Genomic DNA, 24,318 nt, shown 5'->3' with positions numbered 1-24,318 from the left:
GCAGGATGGGCGCGTGTATTAAATGATTTGCATTTTTGACGCTCGGCCCTAGCATGCGTCCCCGGGGCAAACATATATGGTCGTTAATAATAATGATTGTTTGGATCCCATGCACTAGTGTTATAGCTGGTATTCAACAGTAATCTGTGCGATTTGGCAGAGGGCCTAAGGTAGAACCAGCTACAAACTGGTAGAAATAAAATAGCGCACGAACTGACTCGGAAATGCAAAGCGCTTTTAAAGATATCCAGTACGGATATGATGGTGGTTCTTGTCTACGTGACAGCGTGATAAAACGGTGTCCGTCACTTTCTATCCCACGGTGTTAAACAGTGACAGTTATTTTATCACGTGGATAAAGATGGATAAAGCTATCCATAATAGGCCGGCAGGTATTCACAGTAACACTCTCGACATGTCTGGGCCGAAACAATACTTAGAAAAAGTAGGGAGGCTACATATGAAACATTGTGGTAGTGTATACTTAGTTAGCAACGATAAGTACTAGCGTAACGAAGCTACTCCGCTTGTTTTTAATTAATTATTAATGTTTTTAATTTTAATTTATTGTAAATTTTATTGTATGTACGGACTTAATTTGCTATTGTATTATTTTTTGAATTGATATTTAATTGAAGTTTTATATACCTACTATGAAATCATTAATTGTAATGCACTTGAATCCCATTGTAAATATGAACCCATGTTGACAGTGTATGATCAGTACCAATAAATGAATCTATATATCTATCTATCTATTTCCAGTAATTGGACTGATGGGCGCATGGCAGTGCGTCAGCTAATTTCACTAAAAGGTTATGGAACCACTTTTAATAAAACTAGAAATCCATTTCACGCTTAAACACATTCTCTATTTTGCATATTTAATCTTATCGTAACTTTTAATTAAAGTTTTCTAAGAGTATTTTAGCTACGCGAAACATTCATTTGTTATCAAACTTTGGGTAAGCTGCAGTCGGGACGGCGAACTCAATAATTGAATCTTGATCCGAGAGTTCGCGTCTATTCCCGTCACTAATCTCCTCTTTAGCTACAAATACGTCTTGGCACGAGCCTTGGCATGGAACCGCGGATTTAAGCAAAGGACGAGCTATGAAGCCTGTGGATTTCACTTTCAGTAGGCCCGATTCAAATGTCTGCACAAAATGGCTGGCGCATTTGAACAAAATGGCATAACATAGTAGGTTATCCTGAATACAAAATGGCGGAACATAGTTATATAAATGGACGAGCGATGTAAGGTAAAATTTATCTGTAAAGTTTTAATCTTTAATGGTTTTGAGTTATAATTCCGCTACAGTAAGTGAATCCAATAGATATAGTGGCGGCTATAATGGCCAAAAACATAGAAACACATCCTTTGTTTCTATATCAATAAAGGTGTGTTACTATAATATTTGGCCACTTTGGACGACACTGTCCATTTGATGCTGACTGTACCTACTGTTCTTTTAGAAAACCTTTTTATATTACAGGAAATGTGATCATGTGCTGTAAAGTCGAACATTAAACGTCACTGAAGTTTGACATTTCAGGAAATTACGTTTTCAGATCGCATTCTCTCATAAATCATGGCAAACAATGAAGATGTTGTTTCACGGGTCACGGGTGACAGGCATTTGTCTTATTTCGAGTTTCGATTGAAATTTCGACATTAAGCAAACATTCAGTGAACAACAACTCAATAGTAATATTTGCTCTAATAATAATTCGTCGACCAAGAAGGTGAAATTAAATTCTCAGAGCCAATTCAAAATTAAAAAAAAATCAAAATATATTTATTTCAGGAAATACATTAATCAATAAACGCAGTACAGTGATCCCCACACTAGGCACAGCCTGAATCGTGGGGATATTGGAAAAATACCGAATGATAAATTTGCCACTATAAATATCAAAACAATTAAATTTTAGTTAAATAAGAAATTTTTAACTATTATCCTAACTAAAGTCTCAGTAAGTTAAGTTAAATTAAAGAACATATACAGTGATTCCGGGGTCATAATTCGGAATGTCAATAATTACGAAGATGGTAACCTATAGTTATGTTGAACAATTTTTTTCATGGGACCAGACACTAATTTAGAGATCATAGTTCACTCATAGTATAGACTTTAGACAACCATAAACCATCTATCAATACCTACGTACCATACAGGGCTGTATATTATAAGCCACTTAACGTGCTATGGAATAAATCCCTAGAGCTGATCGGTACATTTGCGACTTTTTTCCACTTTGGTAGAAAGGGATCAGTTGCAACACGATAAAACCATAGATATAATATGGGTATATGATCCTACTTGACAACATATAGCAACCGTAGTCCAAAATACTTTTAAAACATTATAAAACGGACTACAACTTCAATTTGTAAGACCATTGCTTGAATGAAAATCATGATCAAATCAAAAATCATCATCAATCAAAAATGAAATGAAGTGATTAGTATCAGTGCGATAGTTATCTGACATATCTGATGGATTTCCTCTAAAAGGAATATTTACGAGAACCTTAATAATGCGGTTGCAGTAAAACTGTCACGGGTTCAGACTCAGCCCGGGCAGTATTACATTTTCAATGTTCACCTTTTAAAAATCTAATTTTGGTGGCGGATGTCTCTGTTCAGTTAATATTACAAGTTGTTATTTTGAAATCTAAGTTTGGCTTCGTCCATAAGGTGGCTTTATCCCATCTCTGAGACTAATAACGTTACCAACTTGTCGGGAGCGAACAAAATCTAATTGTCAAACGCGTCTGTATAATGAGCTTCCCCTAAACTGTTTAGTAAGTTAAGCAGATATAATTAAGTATTACAGAAAACATTGTCTTTAACTAGAGTTCGATGTAATTGCATAATAAGTGAAGTTAAGTAGAATTAGGATGAGCTGATTAAAAGTAACCGTATTGAACCTACAAAGAAAGTGTATTACGACGTGCGAAGAGTTACATATACTTAGATCGTTGTATTACTTTTGCGTGTACTTGCTGGCTGGCTAAAGAAGATTATAGAAACTGTTTAATAATTTATCAAGTATCATCGTCAGTCAACACTCTCGTCTTCAGGGGTGGCCCAAAAATACGTTGAAAATATTTTTCAAAATTAGCAATGGTGCAAAGATAATTTTCCCGAGTGGCCACCCTACTCGCCTAATCTAAATCCAAATAGATTATAGTTTGTGGCCAATCTTAGAGACAAGGGCCTGTGCTACTAAACACAAAAGTGTAAACGCTCTAAAAGCAACACTTACCAATGAATGGGAAAAAATATCCTTGGAGGAGCTGCGGCATTTTGTTTTAACAAACGTTTGAGTTTATGTATCAAAGCGAAATGAGGCTTTTGCAAACAATAAATTTTTATTGCATAGAAAGAGTGTAGTTTTAATTTTAACTTATTTTGTACTAGTTACGTACTTAAGCACGTAATAAAATAATTAGAAAAAACGTTGTCAACGTATTTTTGGGCCACCCTGTATGAATACTAACTGTAAGGTTTCTTTCTAATTGTAATCAATTCAAATGGGCGGTTTTCAATATTTGCGAATCACTGGGCTTGTCGGAGCGTCTAGGCAAAACTATGAGGCGTGAAAAATCATCTGAAAGCTGCCTCGTGACGATTGTTTTGCTATGTTGAGTTTTGTTTACGATTCATGAGGGAGTTAGAGGTGTTAGAACTTTATTAGTAGGAATAACAATATTATTCTGAAGTCATATATGAAACATACTATAAAGCAAAAACAAAAGGAATATTTAGCAAACAATTAAGCTAATATATATTGAGTAGACAGAATACACTTTATTGCACACATTCGTGAAAGATGCAGCTTCATGAAAAACAATTGATTAAAGATAGAGATTGACAATAGGTCGTCTTCTCACTTAAATATATTTTATTGTTTGAACTTTCTTTTTTGGGAACCAGAATAGCGGCAATTTCACTTCAAACGGGCTTGTATCTGCGGTTTTAATTATTATAAACACGAATTCGATAAGTAGTTATAGGCACTGACAAATAAATCGAATCTTATACTAGTAAGCAACTAAAATAAGTAACGAACCTTGTTTGCAAGAAAGCTTGTATTGAAAGAAAATAAAAATAAAAACTATATTCCGTAGACTTTGTGCCAGCAAGACTACAATCTCCTAATGAATACAAAATGTAGCCCATCTTACCGCAGTACCGCCATACAAAAGGAAAGAAAAGGTCACAGCGGAACAGCGGCGGCGCAAAATGTGTCCCTTAATTCAATAAATTAAACAAGACGTGCCTTGTTTCAACTCGTAAACTTCATCCCATTTAATAATCGAGATGCAGTCCACGGCTTGCCTGCGTAATGTGAAAGTTGCGGTTCTCTCAGGGTGCCATTGAATTCACTTACCGAGCGCGAGCGAAACATATTCCGGTAGTTATCAACAAAACACATAATTATGTCCAATTGCTATGTATTGTTACCCTCATAAATAATGATGCAATGAGGGTAACAATTCGTGGCAAGGTCATATGCTAGCTCAACCGAGCCTGTTCTAACGTATCCAATGAGAATGCGTGTTGAAGCCAGCAACAAAAAGCAAGTGCAAAGTTTACCCCGAAGCGGCTCGAAGTTCTGCATCCATTGTCAGAGGTTAACACATTGTTATATGGCTAAGCTAAGTTTTCTTTGTACAGTACATACAGTACGAATGTCATCACAAGTTCAAACAATAAATTTCGTGTCTTTAAAAATGTTGTAGCTCTAAGTAGGTATACTCCACATTTTCCAGGTGTTCAAGTCATGCTTGATTTGTGTCTGTTGCAGTTTCTTAATAAGGATCTTACTTCTCATTTTAGCAGTGCTCTGAAAAAATCAGTGTAGTTTTTACTTCTATTCCATTGTTAAGATTTCAGAAATAAAAGTCAGCATCTCAAATAAATAAGGGAATATAATACTAATTTTATATCTACAAATATAAAACCTATTATAAAAAATATTTTGACATCCAGTAAATTCACATCATTTTAGTAATATATTAGCAAAAATATTTACTTGTTTATTTTGTTTAAAAAACCTACATTATAAGAAATCTATATGTTATTTATTTACTTACTAGCAAGAAAACTTTAATCTCAAATAATATTAATCCATTAATTAATTTTAGATTCCTGCTACTCGGTTCGATCCCTGGTCCCTGCCAGATCCCTGGTTATATTGCTGTTTTATCTGGGTCATAGCATTTTAGTAGTTATAATAATTACCATTGTGGTAAACCTAAATGACACGGCTAGAGTAACAGCTATTAATTTTATTTTTGCTTGTAATAATGCAGTGGTGGTAAAACTTTTATGATTTTCACATCGCGTGTTTAATTGAGTTTTAATTACCTTGAACTTTAAATCGTTAAGTTAAATAAACAAAAACTTATTTTAGCTATTCCAAAAAAAAAACTCGCCAAATGCGTATCGCACCACACATGATGGAGGGTTTTGTAAACTCTGACCAGTAATATTATGATCACGCACCATGTTGCGGAATTTCATTTGAACTAATTTCTTCATAGTATAATACGGAGTATTACTGCAATGTTTTGCCGCCAGAGTGCAGCACTAGCGCCTTTACTAAACCATAAAGCAACTTATACATACTGTACCTTAAACTGTTTTTAACCGCCTTCAAAAAAAAGGAGGTTCTCATTTGACAAGTATTCACAGACAATCAAATATGACATTGATACATCAAGGAGGTTTGTTTACAAAGGGCCTACCGGGAAACGCGAAATCGAAATTCAGCTATCTGCCTCTTTATCGCTCGAATATGCAAGAGTGATAGAGAGTTTAGATAACAAAATTTCGACTCTCTCGTTTGCGGTAGACCCTTAGATTGTGACTTATCCTTATAGCGCCCCCAACGCAGACTTTCGCGTAATATTCCCTATTAACTGTCACCATGTGAATGAGAATGACAGCGCCCTCTTGACAATGATCAAATATATTATTGGTCAGGCTTTACCTTCATACTATTTAAAAAAAACTACTTACATTTTTTTATAAATGGAAAAAAGTTCGTAACGTACGTAATGGTGACCGATATGGCGAAAATATAAGGATTCTGTTTTTGCTTCCCAACCCTAAACATTGCAGGGCTTCGGTAAATGAAGAAATTATGTTTGATTTCCTGACGCATGTATATTTTTGTCGTCTTATTGACGTGTATGATAATGACAAAAGAAACTAAATTTTAGATTTTTAACTTCTTGTATTATTTTTAGGTAGGTACTCATATTTAGTTATAGTCACTTGAGCGACTACGGCACAGAAGATTGTCAGATAATCTATAGTTAAATAGATGTGTTATCAAACATTCATAAATTTCATAATATATATTATATATACTTCCCACTAATTTACTACCGGTCGTATAAATAAAATAACTAGGTTCTTATATCCTTATAACTTGACATGTCTTCCAATCCACGGAAGCTCACTTAATAACCAATCAATTACATTTTAAAATAGAGTAGCTCAGAACGGCTTCGTCGTAAATCTTATGGTTCGTTTCCAAGTGTACCCCTACCTATGCTCTAATGTGATGTGTGATAAATTGCTCATTGTGTTGCCGATGCACTGCAGTGAACTAGGTTACTCTCCTGAGTATTTTTACCTACTTTTTCAACCTTTATATTCTCCCGTATTAAGCTAGTATCTTAATGGATTTTATCTTAGTCTTCGAGGGATTTTTGATTATACATAGTAATTTTATAATATATATACTAGTTATTGATTAGGCAAGGATCATTGTTATATATGTTTTATGGCACAAAAACAACTTTGTGTCTGTATTTAATTGCGTAAAATTATTTCCTACGTTCAAATAAAAAAATCAACCACGTGCTCAGTCAATCAATAAAATTAGCGACGCTAATGCTGATTTTTTTAACTCCTTTTGCACATGCCGTCTTTGTGAAAACGTACTAGTACCTATAATAATGTACTTTTAGAAAGCAACATCAAAATTAACATATATAATTTAATTAGGTACGTGAAAATATCCGTCATTTTAATAATATCCGCCAAAAAACTTAAAATCCGTTGGTATCCAAAAAACATGTGACTTACCCCTGTCTATAGGTGCCTACAACTTACTATTTTACAAGTTATAAGGAAAGGAGTGACTTGATTCGTGCCACTCCCGCTGAGCGGGTTCCTGAATACACCCCCAAACAACCGTTTAACGTACCCGCATTTCATCATTGATTTTCCTCTGAGACATAATATTTTCGCTCGGGGTAATGGGCGAACGAAACGAAGGATAAGCAGGGAAGTACTGCAACTACAGAGCGAGCAAAATTGCTCACTCAATCGCAGGGTTGGCGTGATTAAAAAACGTGACGTCACTGAGCACGTCTTGTCATGCAGCGAAACAAGAGTGAAAAAGGGGTTGGTTTTTTACATTTTTGTCATGAACCCTTTAAAGCTGTACTGTTTTGGTTATATTCTCTTCGAAAAATGTAAATGATACTCTTATGTTAATTGAATTTTAGAACGTTTGTATACATTTTTCATTTAATTTAACAATTATACTTAGCTACTAAAATGTACACTTAAATAGGTAAGTAGGTACTGTTTTCAGAAAGATTCTCAAATCGTAACATTAATGTATAACATAGGCAGAGTAATGGGCTTTTTCTTTTAAACGATATACCCCATAAACAATCCATGTTTCCCAAGACTTCATAAAAACTTAAATTAGTAGCTGATATCGAAAGGTTTATTTTTCCTCTTTTCGTAAGCAAATTTTATTTGCTCCTCATGATTTCCATTAAACCTAACTGCTGCATATATACGATTCAATTTCTGTCGCAGCCTCATACGCACTTTACGTAAACTTTGCGCTTGGGTACGCAGTAAAAACGCTCCGATTAAGAGCGACACTCGCAGCCCTAGCGCTGCGTGTCGTCGCTGATATTACGTCATAAATCCAAGACGCGCCGGTTGCTGTCGCCTGTCGATTATCGCGCGGGATTCACGAGGAGCGATTCGCCCTGAGATGAGGTCCAAGTTGAAAGCGTTGGCCATACATAGCATAATGGCTGGGTCACGACATTGCGCGACTTGCGACGGCGGCGGCGGCAACCATAGGTGGGAAAGAAAGGTCCGATCGCTGTGTCTCGCTCCAACCTATGGTTGCCGCCGTCGCTGTCGTAAGTCGCGCATTGTCGTGGCCGAGCCGTTAGCATCGTGGTTGTAACGTTGCTGTATTTAGGTTTTATCTAAATTAATAATAAGGAAAATAATAGCCATTATTGAATGATGTGTAGTGTACCTAACCCATAAAATTTCATGCGTTTTAAAAAACTTTTGAACTTACATTATTCTACAATTCCCGTTAAAGGTCTCAAGTCCTTACAAAAGATACAGAGATCTCCATAAGAACTCAAGTTTAGACTTGAGTCTGTAAAAAACTGAGTCTATTCTTAAAGCAGAGAATTTAAAAGACTCTTAACTAAGGGCGGTTTCGCACTACGTCCGATCCGAATCCGATCCGAACCCGTGAAAATATGGTCCGTTATAGCCGTAGAACTATTTCTATGGTAAGTTACGCACTACATCCGATATCCGTCATCCGATTTTTTTCCGTCATTCTAGAATCTCCATTCCGGAGAAGATTTTTGACGGACCGAAGTAGCCTTAGTATTATTTGTATGAACGCTCGCGCACTGCGTCCGAGTTAAAGCCGAGCTGCGTACGAGCAGAGGGGCAGCGGGGCGGGCGGGGTATGCGGATAGGACTAGTGCGTAAGCGAATATCCGAATTCGGTCCGAGTTAGACATATTTTCACGGGTTCGGATAGGACTAGTGCGTAAGCGAATATCCGAATTCGGCCGAGTTTTCTAGACCCATATTTTCACGTGTTCGAATCGGATTCGGATCGGACGTAGTGCGAAACCGCTCTAACACTACCCGCTGAATCCCGTGGCTCGCACTTGTGTCACGCGCCGAATACATCCCATAGGTAATCGGATACGGGCTTTCAACGAAATTTTTGTCTCTCCGCCCAAATTGATGTTGAGTTTATGAAACTCTGGCGGCGTGGTAAGATTGCGTTCTTAATTTATTTACCGTGCATCGATCATTCTAGCCTGTAATTTAGCGGGAGAAAGAAATGACTTTTGTAATTAGTTTCAAGAGGTTAGTGGATCGCTGAATGTCATCACTGTCCGAAATATCTTTTTGTAGGTAATTCAACCGATTTTTTAATTAGATACATTACATTTAAATTAATACATCCCATAGGTAATCGGATACGGGCTTTCAACGAAATTTTTGTCTCTCCGCCCAAATTGATGTTGAGTTTATGAAACTCTGGCGGCGTGGTAAGATTGCGTTCTTAATTTATTTACCGTGCATCGATCATTCTAGCCTGTAATTTAGCGGGAGAAAGAAATGACTTTTGTAATTAGTTTCAAGAGGTTAGTGGATCGCTGAATGTCATCACTGTCCGAAATATCTTTTTGTAGGTAATTCAACCGATTTTTTAATTAGATACATTACATTTAAATTAGTAATTATTATAATTAGCATAAAATTTTGAAGTACCTAATCATTTACTTACTTAAATCGAAAGGATAAAGTCAGGTGCGATACCTATCATATAAATATAAGACACGGGTAAAAACAAGACTAGGGCTGATTTAGGCGGCGCGCGAACTCGTATGGGATTTTAGTTACAGTGCGGACTGTTGATGGTTACGTCAAATTCAACCGAGCGATCAAAACTATTTAATGAAACTCGTATGCGAGTTGTCGCGTCATCTAAATGAGCCCAAAGTGTCTTTTGACCCTGACTCTATGAATAAAATTTTATTACCATATTTTCTAAAATTTCATTACTTACACAAGGATTAAGTGATTAGAGGTTTGTTTACTACGCTCTACACTCGAGCACGTAGCTCGCGGTGGCAGTGAATGTGTTAATAGTACATTACGATACAAGTGCGAAAAGTATGAAATTCGCAACGAGTGGCGATAAATTGAAACATGACCGAAGGGAGTGTTTTAAATCGACACGAGTTGCGAATTATCTTTTCGCACGTGTATTGTACAAATGTACAACGTTTTACAGTACTTATGTCCCTTTAAATTTTCGACATAGGCACGTATGTGGTAATTAACGCAGGGGCGGTAAAGTAGCACCATATATGTACTGTAAAAGAAATTCAATCACACTACATGCGTAAGTGGAATAAATCAAATGTATATTGTATATGTACGAGTATGTGCGTTACCTTAATCAATAAGAGACCCCATTGCCGCATTGAGCTATGCGAAATTGCGTTAAATGGATTAATTTTGACATTCAGAACGGGACGCGGGTCCCGTTGGATTTTTTGTGCAGAAATAATGTGACATTAATAAGCCCCGACCCTTTTGGCGACCGGCACGTTCGCATTTAGGCCGCTATTCGTTTTCGCAATGTGTACTCGTACAATTGTTCGTGCTTACGTTGTTTACTGGTAAATAAATTACCGTCGAGAATATAATACATTGACGTTGGAATTTCTTATGTATTAGAAAACGGTAAAATTATGAAAATAGTAATTTGGTAATTGTGGTAGCAAAAACATCAAATTAAGAAGTTGTTAATAGGTGCAACGCATGACTGAATAAATAGGATAGGTAAATATTATATATAATATACAACTTATACTGTGTTAATATGATTATTTATTAACCTTAGTTAATCATGTAATTTAAAATAAGGTACTGCCTCAATTCGCCGTTAAACGTAGGTTTGGCGAACCTTATATAAGTTTAAAATGTACCATAACTATAACTGGCGATAATATTATGTTAGGTATCTAGATAAAATCCGGGAGACTAATACCGTCGAGAGGGTTCAAACACCTTTTAGTACATAATATAAATTCACGCTAATAAAAAAAAACAATGAAAATGATTGTCATTGGTTGACTGAGGAGCGTATTGACTGATTAATGACTACCTGTGTTTGTTTTATTATCAGTTAGACTTAAATTAAATTTTGTAAGATGGTTCATTTCTTCCAACGGTTGTCTCTGGTTTTATCGTAACTTGGATAGCTTTCTAAGTTATTCTTGCATATAAATGCAATACGCATATACATAATATGGCTCTAGTGGATGTGCGCGTATTTTACTCTCAAACCCTGATACTTTCTATTAGAATACAATCGACCTAAAGAATACTCTTCTATGTACTTATAGAAAACTATCTTGCAAGTCCGAGTTAAGTTGGTGGATCTATAGTTATATATTATATACTACTATGAGTACAAATATTATACATAATTTAATAAGACAGAACCATCCCTTTTTTGCCAGATTAGCAAAAAATCTATGAAAATGAATAGTTCGTTTTTGACAGAAAACATTGTGGTCATACTGTGGTCATTCCCGATGCGTCCCCGGTATGATCGAGGTCAAAAGTAATTCTCATTCATTACGGAAACAGAACCTTATAGCTCTGGCAGGCGAAGCTAAAAGAAAACACGGTAATAACCAGGCCTCGGAGTTTTTTTAGCACGGTAAGACTAAGGAGAGCTATGGAGTCTTTGTTAACATTAAAATTAAGTTCATACTCATACTCATCCTCATTAATTAAGTACAAGTAAATTATGTACAGCTCTAGACCTAATAAATATCAGCGATCATCACAATAACGAAATACGTAACTATATATTCATGACATAATGTGACATCTGATTTACTCATACACATATTTAGGTAAAGAGGTTTAATCATAAGTGGCCTATCACTTAAAAAAGTACTTAAGACATGCAACCTATGATTATAAACATTGGTAATACGTATTCGACATATTAAAACGATATTCCATAGATATTAAAACTGTTTATTATTCATTAAGGTTGATATAGAGCTACAATATTTTAGAATAGTTATGCGTTACTCTTCCTTACGTCTACAAAACAGTTCGTTCACACATAATGGGCAGTATAAACGTCGTAAGTCGCATTCATGGGCATCATTTTCAAGACACCAATATCAATATCTTAACAGTAATTATAGTATGTAGGTACGTTAAGTACTTAAATAAAATATTGGAGCGATGACACTGCAATATGGGTAATATAATAATATTAACATACACATATACATATTATTACTTTTTTATAATATAACATTTAATTAAATATATGTAAACAGAATTAATTACATATAAGTAGTCTAAGTATTTATAAAACGATTCGGACGAACTTAATTAATGAGGATGAGTATGAGTATGAATTTAATTTTAATGTTAACAAAGACTCCATAGCTCTCCTTAGTCTTACCGTGCTAAAAAAACTCCGAGGCCTGGTAATAACATAATGCACGGCGCTCAGCGAGCCGATCCTTGAATCTCGTGAACAAACATGACCTGTTTTGTAAATATTTTTTTCGGTTGTTTAGGGACAACATTGTTCCATTTTTTATACTTTTAATTTTATATCAAGGACGGGTAAATGATTAAAAGATAAAATAAATTGAGCAATTGAACAAAAAAGCCCAGGGGAATAAAAAATATCTGAATTCACATTTCTGTTATTCCTGTATCTGATCTAAGCACGCATCAATCTATTACCAAACAATGGCTCTTATGTACATACTATTGACAGGTATCTACTTGACAAATATATGTAATATTATTAAATAATATGTATTACCTCCCTCTAATCAGGTCTTAAGCCTTTCACACACTAGGACACGGCGACTTTTTGCAGCGATTCAGTCGATGCAGACTCGTGTTTACGTGTGCGAGGGTATATTATGACCAGAGATCGGACAAATTTGCGACATTGCTCGCAATAATGTGGACATGACTCCAAAATTGATTAAATAATTAATCATTTAATTAATTTCTTACCTGAGGTTTAATTTTGATTCCTAATCAATAAATAACACAAAGAGTTCTTATAATGTTAATTTATTAAAAAAAATAATCAGTATGTTTTCCTAATTTTCTGTAGGTACTTATTTTTTATATCAAAAATATATTTAAGTGCTATTTATTGACTAGGGAACAAAATTAAATCTCAGGTAAAAAATTAATTAAATGATTAATTATTTAATCAAATTTGGAGTCATGTCCACATTATTGCGAGCAATGACGCCAATCTGTATCGCTACTGAATTGCTGCAAAAAGACGGTGCAAATAAATTTGCTCTTTTTATTTTTTTTGATAAACAAATTCTTAACTTCACTGATTTTAGTTAATTTACGTTAATTACTTAGTAACATTGGATATCAGATTAACCACGGATTTAAATTATGTTTCAATTGTAACAGCTTCAAAGTATTAATTTGTAATATTTTACCCTTATGGAAGAGTAGAGCCAGCCCGAAAATTAATGACATATTATATTCCGAATATTACTCATATTCAGGCAATGCAAAAATACAAGAAGGATCGAAACGTTTGCGAGAGGATTTTACTTGTGTATATCAACAACCACATATATCTTAACTCAATTCTGTTTAAATTTGAACCATGAAGTTACGAACTTAAGGGTGTTTTCAAATGGCCAGATTATGTGAGATAAGAGTTTGTGAAGTTCATCGGTTTCCCTCCGCTTATTCCAACATCCTTTATTTGCATTGGAGCGAAAATATTTAATCAGGCGTAAAATCTTAGCGTTATATAAGCTTTGTGGTATGCCTATGTATGTATTTGCGTGTGTGCATTGCTAACGGTGGAAGGTTTTTATTACCTATCCATACAATTGTACATACATACAATCGGAGGTGAAGTTGTTGATAAAATCAGCAGTTGAGTGAGTATGTAAGAATATTTTCTTTAGGTTCAGTTAATATCCAGAGTCCTCTCTAAAAGGGGACTACATTTGTGTGGAGTAGCATTTTTGTGCGGTCGTCCTGTTTCATCTTGAAAGTATTTCAGTTCGCGGGGCATCCGTTCTAACATTTAAATCCATAACCTAAGTCGTCCGGTATAAAAAACAAGTCTGTCATGGGATAACACGGGTTCACCGACTTTGGGCCCGATTCGGATTTTGTAATAGACATACCTATATTAGACATCGCCAAGATACGATAACGATATGTTTAAAATCTAATCTGTCAAATTTGACATTTCCGCGATTCTGGAGATACTCTTGAACGATTTCCACAAGATATTACTTAGAGATCTAATTCACATCTAATAGATATCTAACACGATCTATCGTAAAAGTGACATTGGTTGCCCGAATTGCGCTGCAAAAGAGAACTTGTTGAAATCTAAACTATAACGTATCTAGAATGGATCTAGTACGTGTCGTCTCTTGTGAATATCTTGAAGTTCGAATACGGCAGTTTATCGGGGCCGTTTGCAAAAAAGTTATCCATGTCCCCCAGGAGCGAACCCGACCCGAAACTGCTAAAATTGACACGGGCGGGCAGGGATATTAGTCTTCGCCGTGAGATTGTATCGAATCTGTGTTGTTGTAGAAACGGGATCTCGATCTTATCGGGAATAAACGACGCGGTGCACAACGACCGCTTTACTTTTAGTTTGGTATTAACAGATGTTCAAAAATGACACGGGCGGGCAGAGATATTAATAGTCTTCGCCGTGAGATTGTATCAAATCAGTAGCTGTAGAAACTGAATCATAATCTTATCGGCAATAGACGACGCAGTTGCACGATAGCTTTACTTCCAGTTTGTGATAAACAGATTACCTAGAGTCCGTCCTAGCTATATAACTATGCATCAACTGGAACAGAACAGAACACATCGTCATTATACATGTCATTATTTTCATAATTTGACATCAATGATGACAAATTCAGACTTTGTCATATTTCAAATGCAATGCAGAATTAGCTTGGTCGGACTCTAGTTTAAGTCTTTTATGATCCTCCATGATTACAAAATGGGCATAAAAATTTCTAAGGGAAAACTGACGACGCTCAACTGCTAGTGTATGTCGCAGAAGTGGCAGCAGGACATTGCCGGCAGGCAATAATCGCTTATGGTTGTAGTCATTGTCGACGTAAAGGGCCGGACGATATCGGCCTGTCAATTAGAATAAAAAGTTGACAGTTCCGAACAAATGACAGGCCGATATCGTCCGGCGGACTGTTAATCAGTGGGCCCCTTTTTGGCATAGGACCACAGGCCGCCCTATAAGACTAGAGACTGCAAGCGGACTGGTAATCTGTGGGCCCCTTAAGTATTAAATATTGGCTCGCCTCTCCTCGGATCACATTAGTGTAAGGGTTGACAATACAATGCCAGGTAATCTTGCCCAGGCGATTGGATAACTGATCCCATAAAGACTGAAAATTGACTGCTGAGACAGAAACCATAAAAAGGGGATTGATGTGGTTCCCGGTGGCTTGCACAGTCTTGACTTAAACAATTACAAGTATTTTTCAACTATTTATGAATTTCCATTATGAAATTTTCAATTATGTCTCGATGTAATCCCTGTTCGTGCCAATGAGTTTTTCGAAATGTATCATGACAAATACGAATAACTCGGCGGAGGAAAAAAGTTACGTGGATACGTCTACAACAAAGTTTTAATGTGTGTAGGTATAGGTATAGCCCGAATACTATGAAATAAGGCTTATACTCAGCAATCGGACGTATTTATAAGTGACTAGCTTTTTGAAGTGAACCCTAACATCGAGTTTCGAAACACTGGTATTTTAGGAAATAGTCCTCTATTTAACTGTAGTCAATTGTTTAATTCGGTTATCCTTCAGGAGAAGATGAACCGAATTAAACAATTAACCGCAGTAGTTGACGACCGGTCTGGCCTAGTGGGTAGTGACCCTGCCTGTGAAGCCGCGGTCCTGGGTTCGAATCCCAGTAAGGGCATTTATTTGTGTGATGAGCACAGATATTTGTTCCTGAGTCATGGTTGTTTTCTATGTATTTAAGTATTTGTATATTATATCTATCGTTGTCTGAGTACCCACAACACAAGCCTTCTTGAGCTTACTGTGGGGCTTAGTCAATTTGTGTAAAAATGTCCTATAGTATTTATTTATTTATTTATTTATTTATTAATAGTTTATTTTTTTATTAAATTTTTATATTTTATTACATATTTAAAAAATATCAATATAAAAATATCGAATTGTAGGTACCTACTCGCTTGTTGGATTTCGAAGTTGTCATCCGTGTCATAGAGAAAAAAATACATAGACTGCTCACTCCATACATCAGTTTTAGTACCAAAAAGACTATTAGCATCTAGCATCGAGTAGCGGAACTATCAGTACTGCTCGCCACTCCGGTTGTTTGTAATGATAAAAATTTTGAGTGCTTATTACGGGAGTGACCTTTTAGTCAGACCGTTCCAGTTTATATTTTTAGTTTTGAAACGCGAGAATAAATAACTAGAATGCAGTTTTCTCTGGAATGTGAGTGAAAATGTTTTTGCCACAGGTTTATTATCTTACATTACCGTATTGGATACTTTACGGCTACCATCAGTTTGGCACTGACATAAACGCCATCGAGAACGTAATTTACTTTCTATACATCTCGCTCGTACTCGCATATTAGTGCGAACGAGATGTATAGGAAGTAAAATACGTTCTCGATAGCGTATATGTCAGTTTTGACACTGTCAGTGACTCATGGTACGGGCTCTTGTGAAATAGTGATACGTAACAAGCGAAAAAAACGCAAAAATTGGGTAAAATGGGACGACATATTCATACGTTTTGACAGCTGTAACTGTTAGATCTCAGATGTGCCATATAGCCGCCAAGATACACATTACACACAGTCTACTACTCTTATAAAAAATATAAAAATCCCCTTACACAAGCACATGAGCATCGAAAATAAAATGCTTTTTGTAAAATGTGCTTGTGTTTTCACACACATTCACAAGCACATTTTACAAAAACACCTTACATTTGGGACGAAGCAGTATTTAACTTACTTAGATGTTTTGACTCTTTGTAAGTATTCTAGCTTTGAAATGGATGAAATATATTTTTTTGTTCGTGGGTCTCATTAGAGTAGGTATGATAAAATACTAAAATTTGGGAACTCTGCTGCTCACTCATGTGGATTGTGGCCTGACACATTTTACGGAGCATTGATCAAAGGAGTTTCCGCATTTTGCTGGTGCACTTGAAGTTGATTCTCAATCAGCACCCCTAGAACATGATTGGCGCGACAGTATCTCACGACGAGATAGACTACCCGTCTTTTTCTATGTTAATAATAAAAGATGGACGGATAGTCTATCTCGCCGCGAGATACTATCGCGCCAATAAATTGTCTAGCCCGGCTGGTGTATCATCACGAAACGCACGACTGTATCGCTGCAAAAATGGCCGCGTGCTCTACCTAATTCACAAACATCTGATAGGTACTTGTATGAATCACTATAAAAGCATGAGAAAGCAAATCCATAGCCATTATAAATGGAACAGACAAAAGTTTTCCATTATACTCAAAACCCGATCAAGGTATGCGCGCCCCTTTGATTCCGAAGATAAGTGTGACACGGGACTCGAGTTAAAGGGGCGAATAAGATTGTTCAATCTTTGAAATCTCGTAATGGATGAAAACGACATCGCGAGTACAAACGGCCGTTTGTCACATCACTAATGGTGGAGAAAATCGGGAAAGTTCCGCTTCCTGACGCCGGTGACTAGGTTTATTATTATACTGGGACAGATAAGCCACTGGCAATTTTTTTTAATATATTTTACATTTCAAAACTCATTCATCTAGTTGAGCCTTAAAATCGAAATTATACAAGTTATTTGGCGACTGACGCCATAAGCATCAATTGTTACTAATCTTGCCAGAAATAATACATGAAAGCAAAAAAGCCTTTGCCTGTAAAAAGTAAATAGCTGTAGTCAACCCATTTGAATTACAAAATGCATTTTAATATCAAAGTTAATATTCTGTATAACTATGGGGTATTGGTATAGATAGCAGTAAAATAGGTACAGGTAGGTACTGTGAGTTTTGATAACTAAGTTTTATTAACGTAATAGCAGCGTAGTTTGAGAGTGACTGACACATATTGATATTTCTATTTACTTTCAAAGGTAGGTAAAAGGTACCTACATAAAATATCGGCAAAAATATAGCTGTTTATTATTCATCTACTACACACAAATTTCTGCGTCTCTCGACTTTGAACTGATTTGCGTTAATATTGTATGTGTTTTTTATAGTGACTTGGCTGCTATATACATCTGTTCCATGGCCTCGTGCCGATAGACTGCACCCGAATAACGCATATTATGCCTCAAGTGAGTTCGATATATTTTACCGGTAATGGGACAGGCCGGTAAACGGTACTGCGATTAAGGCCAAGTTTACACTGCCTGTAACCGTCGCTGGATTGCACCAGCCACATTTTTAGCGACCTTGACTCTCGTCAAGGTAACCAGTGGCCTTAAAATTAACTAAATTAAATTGAATTTGTAAACCTTATTGTAAAGACATAAGGCACAGTGATGGTCGGATAAGAATAGGTAGATACTCGTAATTATGCAGTTGGTACATGAGACGTATTCTGATTGTAATAAAATAGACCTAGATGTTGTAGATAGAACGAAACCTAATACCTAAATAAATTGACATGTAATATTTAAAATATTATAAATAAATGACTATGACTATGACTATGACTAGACATTTCCGGTTTAAGAAATGTCACTTTTGACACTGACAGACCATATCCATAACCAATTATTGGAATCAGAATACGTCTCCACTGCCTCCAGGCTTTAGACATAGTCACTGTCGTGTAGTGTCGTGTACAAATCAAATAATATTCTGGCAGAGACCAAAAGTTTTTGCTACGCATGGATATTTTATAGGTACAGACAAATAGAAGTGGAAGCAAGACATCGTACGATTTTTTTACCCCTACTCCTCCCACTTCTGCTCCAAATTTAAGCATACATCATGATTTCTATGGGATAACTTCTGCTCCAAATTTAAGCATACATCATGATTTCTATGGGATAATAACTTTGACCAGTAGAATAACGTGGTAATGGAAACGAGTGATCAAGTGACTTTTCTCCTATACCTACCTCTCTCTCAAAATCAAAGCATTTGTTGTGCCAACTGATAAGTAACTCAGCAAACCCCCTTTTTCACCACGCTGACAATTGTCAAATGACAATGACAATTTCGCAGTTACAATACATTGTTGGTTTAACAAACAATGTAGGTAAAGTCTTCAGAAATGAAAATAAACTTGTCACGTGAAAATTGTCACATTGGTGAAATAGGCACCGTTGTCCTACGGTGGTCCATAAATTGATTTACTTGCACTAATAACCTGATTTAAACATTTAATCAGGTCGACATCTGCGTAATAATTAATTAAATTAATGAATGATCCCACGGAGAGTAATCAGATTGTTTTACGTGAAACGTAATGTAAATCAGTTTTGCGGTCCCCGTGAAGTTCGTTTAAACATGGACCCAATTTGTAGCAACGTAATCAAATAAATAAATACCAGGCGATTTTGATGCTAAGTGTAAACCTTTTGTGTGTGTTATAATAAAGTCCCATATAGACGGTTCAAGAACTTGTAATATTCGACACATTGTTAACTACAGAGTACAATTAATTCAGTTGATCGACAAAATACCCCAATGTAACAAGTTCTTTCTAACAATGTAACTGTCTAAATGGGGCTTGAGGTTTCTAACCGAATTTCTAATCATGATTTTGGATTTTGTCGAAAACAATTGGATTTTGTCGGTACTATTATAAACAGCACAACCGATTTGGAACAAAAATTTTAGGCAGCTCAAACATAATATTAAAGGTAAAAAAAATCCCAGGCACTGTAATCACTTATATTGTGATAAGCTCGCGGGCTACAAAGAGTCAGTCATTAATTTTTATAGAAACGACCTTCTTAAAACCGTAGCCGTTACCGTAGAGTCTGTGCGGAAAGAGAAGAGTCGTGAAATGTATGGGGTCCGATACATTCCACGACTCTTCTCTTTCCGAACGGAGTCTACACCGCCAAATCAAATAAAAGTAAAGTTGATTGATAAATGAATAAACATGTAATGTATATAACCTATCCATGCGACTTGACATGAAATGAAAGACCTAATTATAGGCTCTCCGAAACATGTCGCGCGAGCAAATAAAAATACGTGAATCAATTTGAATTTTTTTGTTTGCATCGGCAGGTCCCTGGTTCCATCCCCAGTAATTGTATACTGCTACATCACTTTTTGTATTTTTTTTATAATTACATTTCGTATAGTTGTTTTTTATTTTATTTTTTTATTTAGGGAAAAATAAAAAATGTCGTATTTCTTATTTATCAAGCGCGGGTTAAGCGTATTCGTTTAATTTTTGTTTGTAGCTTTATGTAGTTTTTAATTTTTTGGTTTCTATTACATGTAATATACCTATATTTTAATAAATATTTTTGCCATACATTTATTCAGTTTTAAGCTCTGCTCGCGAGGTCTACAGCTCACAGAGCCACTAGTATGATATACTTACTTATTTACCAACAAGATTATATAAATGCTTGACTTTACCAACCACTACACTACAACATCTCATCAATATATGGATCGAGAACTCAAGTGTTTATAGTTCGTTGAATTATTAAGTTTCCTTTTGCCATCAACAGTCCAGCTTGATGCCAAAGCGTCTTTGTCATCGTAGTTAGACTTGCTCTCGAGGAGGCATAGATCGAGTCGTGTCTTAAGACAGTAGCAAACTGTAGCGTCCTTCAAGAGTTAATTGAATAAGTTTTCAAGCTGAGCGTTTCCTTTGCGAAGTGGTCTTAAGAATGTTGAATAGCTAATGTTATTTATTTTTATACCTACAACTTTTACTTTCAATTATTCATAATTGTACCTAACTTCTTTAAATAATTGGAGGGTTGATAATCAATTAGTATTTACCCTTTACAGGATAACGTCAGAGATGCCAGTAATGCGAAATCATGTTAAGAACGTGAGTATTGTCACGGAAGACCACACAACACCACCACAGCTATTGCAACCTGGCTGAAACGTCGGAAAGGTAAAATAATGAAATTTAATCGCGTTAGACCCGTTAATGGCATTAATTATGTGTACAAATGTAGTGAGTTTAAGTGTTCTACAAGAACTTAATTTTAAAATCGTCTTTCCCTTTCTGCGATTAAGTAGGAACAAAGATGTATAATTTACGTTTTTACATTAGGGATTATTATTGTTTGCCACTATCTGACTAAATGTTGAAGTTTGTAGTTAAATGTTGAAGTTTGAAGTTTAATACGTGGGGATTCCGACTGTCCACAGCTGGTCTCTCAACTGGTACGCCTTCTTGTGCCCCCTCTGTTTCAATCCAATACTCATTTTAGGCCACGTAATCGCGACTTACTGGCAGTTCCTATGGTTATAAAAAAACTGGATTTTATAAGTGTACCTATCTACGTCCTACAGATATATACAGAAAATTAAAACTAGAAAATCCCTGTCATTTGGTATTTGCCGAGTGAAAGTTCACTATTATTATTATTATTTTTTTTTTTTTTTAATTTATTTAGAACACAAACAGTCACATAATGCAAATGGATTTATAGTACAATGTAGTGTACTTAACATACTTAAGAAACAGACCTGGAGGTTCATTAATCAGTAAATAATGTTAACATACATAATAACCGTAGAAAGAAAAAGAAATTTGAAATTATGAACCATACCTATTTAAATTATATTTACCAGTCTTCAAAACAAACAGTATTGTGTGAAGTTATATAGAGGATACGTACGTAGAAGATTGGAAAATAGGTTTAACATCAATTTCTAATTTAGTGTTATCGGATAAGACAAGTAGTCATCAATTTGTTTCACTGTTTGGAAGGTAGGACAATCAGAAAGTTACGTGTATACATTTTGTTACCTATTTAAAACAATTTTTAATATCTAAATTTGCAATATAACTAAATTTTAATCTTATTATTTACACAAGAATACAGTTAACAGGGTTTACGAATGTCACTTACGGTTGTTTTTCTCGGTGGAGCAGAAATATTATCTTTTATGCTGTTCGATATGTACTAAGTATACCTACTGTGCAGACGTAAAATAAATGTACTTATAAATTTGTATAAAAACCCGGCCATAACCATAACGGTCCATCAGAGTTTATTAAAAAAAATTGGAATATTTTTATATCACATATTTTACTTTTGAAGCAATCACCTAAAATTAAAATACATCTGACGAGCACATTCAATGCGCAATCCGAAATCGCCATTCAACATTCCCTGCTTTTAAATGAAAGTGCTGACTATATGTATTCCATTAACAAATTCTCGCGATTTCTAATAAATCATTTTAACAGATGGAAAATGTGATGAATGAGAGTTTGAATCTATCAGCTGACATCATCGCTATTCAAAGTATAGGTATTGAGGTAAAAAATTGCAAAGAGATAACTAATAATTATTACTAATGCGCCCTTTAGTCTGACATTGGAACCTGCTGAATGATTCCCGAATAATAATTTGCGCACCTATTAGTATCAGATTTGAACCGTATTTTGTAAAATGAAGTTTATGTAGGTACTCAAATAATAATAGTGATTAAAGCCTCCTTCGCCCAGGGCTGGAATAGATCATGGGCCCGATTCGGATTTTGTAATAGACATCTAATAGATATCTTTTAGACATCGCCAAGGTACGATAACGATATGTTTAAGATATAACCTGTCAAATTTGACATTTCCGCGATTTTGTAGATACTCTTGAACGATTTCCACAAGATATCACTTAGAGATCTATCGTAAAAGTGACATTGGTTGCCCGAATTGCGCTGCAAAAGAGAACTAGTTGAAATCTAAACTATAACGTATGTAGAATGATTCTAGTACGTGTCGTCTCTTGTGAATATCTTGAAGTTGGAATACGGCAGTATACCTCTCCAGAATTTGCGACTGACGGCCATATTAGAACCATACTTATAAGATGTCACAGCGATACGATACCGATCTGTCAGTGTTCGAATACGGCCGTGAGTCAATAACCCTTCGGCCTCCTTCCTTTCCTAAGTTTAAATATGCAACCTTGAAAGATTATAAAGGATTATCGCCCCGGGCACATAAGGTAATTTATCTTTAGTATAATTTTTCAATTTATAAATCAAGTTAAATGCTAAATTGAAACCACTTTTAAGAAAACTGCTTAATACTTTGTAGAAATTTCCATGAAAATGCTATGTAAACCGAATCGCAATACAGATACTCGTCATAACTAAATTATATAGTAAAGGAAAAAATGGAAAAAGTTACGCTTCCGGCAGGACTTGAACCCACATCCTCCACAATCCGTGTGTTGCTCTTAACCAATTGAGCTACGGAAGCCTACCAGGACCTCGCAAATCTTTCCATTCCTTCCCTTATCAATTTTTTAACTAGCAGATACGTCTGCGAGCGATATTCCAAACTCGTCTCGTCATAACTATTATGAATAGGTACTGTTCTTTTTTTATGGTAATTCCCACACAAAGTTTTCATAGCTCTGAATAGATGAAGACGTAAAGCAAGCCAAGTATAAGACTCGAAACCCTTAATATAATTGGTGAGTGGTGCTCATGTAAGCTTTTACTGGCGTTAAAATAATTCCCCCCGGTCGGATGCGACGCGGAGCGGATGCGGGCCCCGGCATTACGTCACTTCCTTCCGACTCGGTCCCTGGGGTCTATGGGCCGTTCAGATACCTAGACGTTTTACATAAACCGCGACTTAGGCTAATTTAATGTGTATCGCACTACAGCCCCTAGTGACTTCGAAGACGTATAAACAGTTTTCAATCTTAAATGAACCAATATAGCTGCGGATTTACTTGGTTGGTACAACGGCATTTTTGAGCACATTATTTGCATTTTATTTTATTTTATTTATTCAAACATTACACAGTATTACAGTGAGACACTAAGGCACTGTGCAATGCATACAATATGATTATTACTTATCCTAAAACGTTAACATAAAGTTGTGTTATACAATAACAATAATCTTAAATGCTAACTGAAGACGGACGATCATCCATCGCCTCGCATTAACATCTTACATTCGTCACATATCATCTTCCAACTACTGGCAAAAACATCGCAGTCAAGTGTTGAGAAGTGCGTTTAGGTATTGTAAGGCGTGAACTAATGGTGAGTTTCTATACGCCACAGTGCGCGCTTTATTGCAACATGCTATTTTAAAAAAAGGGATACAAGTTTAGAGTTTTGCAGTACACGAAAGAATAAGTCCGTTAGTATTCAATGCGAGAATTTGCGAGAAAAACGTAATATAAAGAACCTTA

The 24,318-nt window shown here is 35.7% G+C and overlaps 1 protein-coding gene across 1 annotated transcript in view; it reads left to right on the top strand.

Moving 5' to 3' along the window:
* Positions 1-24,318, top strand: part of LOC134651525 (large ribosomal subunit protein mL38) — a 253,231-nt gene that overhangs the window by 211,342 nt on the left and 17,571 nt on the right. The window lies entirely within an intron of this gene.

The sequence above is a fragment of the Cydia amplana genome, chromosome 1 (genome assembly GCF_948474715.1).
Source record: "Cydia amplana chromosome 1, ilCydAmpl1.1, whole genome shotgun sequence".
NCBI classification, from domain to species: domain Eukaryota; kingdom Metazoa; phylum Arthropoda; class Insecta; order Lepidoptera; family Tortricidae; genus Cydia; species Cydia amplana.
Note: the sequence above shows the minus strand (reverse complement) of the source record. Positions and strands in the feature narration are given on the sequence as shown.